General features: G+C 32.9%; 1 protein-coding gene across 1 annotated transcript in view; it reads left to right on the top strand.

The window, feature by feature from the left end:
* Positions 1-2,569, top strand: part of LOC118737325 (tachykinin-like peptides receptor 99D) — a gene marked incomplete at its 5' end in the record, with an annotated part of 41,183 nt that overhangs the window by 19,916 nt on the left and 18,698 nt on the right.

Genomic DNA, 2,569 nt, shown 5'->3' on the forward strand with positions numbered 1-2,569 from the left:
ATAGAGTTTTCCGATAGAAAAATATTGATTTTTAAGAATTCTATACCAGATCTACGAAAAGTTGTTTTTTCCCCATACAAAATACATGGAAAACTTTGGTCGCTTTGAGCGACCTTTAAACGTTTTTTGATTTTAAAATAAAAAAATAGGGGTATAATTTTTTCGGTATAGAACAATCCTAGAGGTGAGAGCAACAAAATTCTGAATTTACTTTTTCCCCCACAGGCATTTTTGGACCACCCTGATACACATACGATTGTAAAAGCATAAATTTCTTGCCTCGGGTTGAAGTGAAACATCCAGCCGCAGTGATAACGATTTAGTTTCGTAACTTTTACACTGACACTAAGGAATATCAAATGACAATCCGACTGATTCTTAGAATAAACCAAACCACATAAATCAAACTCTTTTCACTTTCATTCAACTGAATTTATCTTGCAGGGATAAAAATGTTTCTTTGTGTAAGTATGTGTGTATGAATAGGTATCCTCATGTTGTATATTTTGAATCAGATGCATGTCATATGTATACTTATCCTTATAGGTACCTATGGACATATGTACATACATACCTCGAATTCATCCAACAGTAAATAATCGGATTATACATGGAGTTGCTCATGGCTAGCCAATATATGCCCAGATAAACTTCTTGTATGAATGGTGTTTCTGTCAGCGCCGGATAACATGAAGTGACAATGAAGTATGTGTGAAATGGCAGCCAACAAACGGCAAATATCAACACAACAACCATCATCATTTTGACCACCTGAAAGAAAGTGTCTTTAATTGAGTACTCAATAGTGATAAATGATGATGAAAAGAAGATTGTAGAATATGTATGCATAATTAAGGAATGGAATGTATGTATATCTGTGTTCGTATTGAATAGTAGCTGACGTCGAAAGGCTGGAACTTTTGGCAACTAAACGTGCAAGAAATAGTTCCGATACCAGGAAGTGAATATTGTAATTACGACTCATCAAGGTATTCCTTGTATTCCTTAACGTTTAAATAAATAAAGGGAATGCCGCAGTATAGTAAAGCCAACTTCCCGACATAACCTACCATTCCATACGAACACAGAAATATTAACATTTTAAGAGTAAATATGTACTACTATCAACAATATCTGTAATTTTGATTGTAAATATAACAGAAGCCCTAAATATCTCGAATAAGAATTTTCAATTAAAAAAAAAAAAAATATTCTAAGTTTCAAACTGAATAGAAAACTAGAAGTAATTTTTAAGCAAAAAACCAAACCCATTTTAAATTCTCTTTTAAAAATTATGATTATCGTTAATTTCTTCATGATCCAACGATCGGATATAAACAAATTAGTACGAGGCCACCTGTGCGGTAACATCTTTCCTTTATAAAAGATTTATATAAATCGTAGTCGTTGGTTTTCAAGAATTCTGTATATTTTTTACCAAAAATATAAAAACAGAGGTCTATTTTTCGATGTGGAACAAGCCTAGGCGATGAAAGCAATTAAATTCGGACTTTACGGTTTTCACTTGCATTTTGTGACCACCCTAACATACATACTCGTAAAATGCATTGGGCAAATAGCTTACAGTACTCACATTGCTTTCAATTCGCACTATATTATCCTTTTCAATATTTAACAGACTTCAATAAAGGAGAAGGTTATCAATTCGTCGAAATTTTTTTTATTTATTTTCTTTTTTAATGTATGTTGCCGCATATTTTTGGACCACGTTAACCGATTTCTATTTTTTCAAAGGAAAGGCCTTACCCCAGACCTTGTGGTCCCATACTAATTTGGTTTAGATCCGATCATTGGATTATGAAGAAATTAAATTTTTATATCAGAATTGAAGTCGGTTTTGTTTTTTGCTTAAACATTGCTTTTTGTTTTTAATTTTTAAGTATGTGCATATAGATTTTACTAGAGGATAATCGCTTAGCTATATATCTACATATCGTCGTTTAAAGTATAAAACCACGTAACTAACAGTTGCTGCAAAAAATTGGATTTGCTCACACAAGCTCTTGGATAAATCCTTGTCCATTCGTCCTGAAATATACTAGCCAGAAATACGATTGCTTTATAAAAATGAGAACCATTTTGAAATATGAGTATTTTTACTCGCTAGAAAATAATTTATGCAACCTCACATACGCGGTTTTGCATTTTTCTGATACGCGGGTTTGTACTTTAAACGACGACATGTACATATGTAAGTAAAAGCAAGAATCCTCTGTGCTTATACAACCTTTAAAGTAAAATTTACTTAAACAAATTCTCTTAACAACTTCCAGATCTTCTACTTACCCTCCTCTTGCTTTTGACATTCTCTACCTGTCGCGGTGTATGTTCGCCAATTGCTTTTGAGCCCCAAAGCTCAAAGCCCACTCGTGAATAAGTGAATGTCATCGAAATGATGGGCAGTACGTACGTGAGTATCATAAAAACGATATTATAGCTGTAAATAAATGTAAAAGAGAAGAAAAGTCTAAATTGTTCTACGAACGAATTCATTGCGCTTACGCATCATAAAAATAAATTTTTGGGCAGTCGAAATTCCCTAGTAAAA

This window comes from Rhagoletis pomonella, unplaced genomic scaffold, assembly GCF_013731165.1.
Source record: "Rhagoletis pomonella isolate Grant_MI unplaced genomic scaffold, Rhpom_1.0 Rhpom_scaffold_00004, whole genome shotgun sequence".
Lineage (NCBI taxonomy): Eukaryota > Metazoa > Arthropoda > Insecta > Diptera > Tephritidae > Rhagoletis > Rhagoletis pomonella.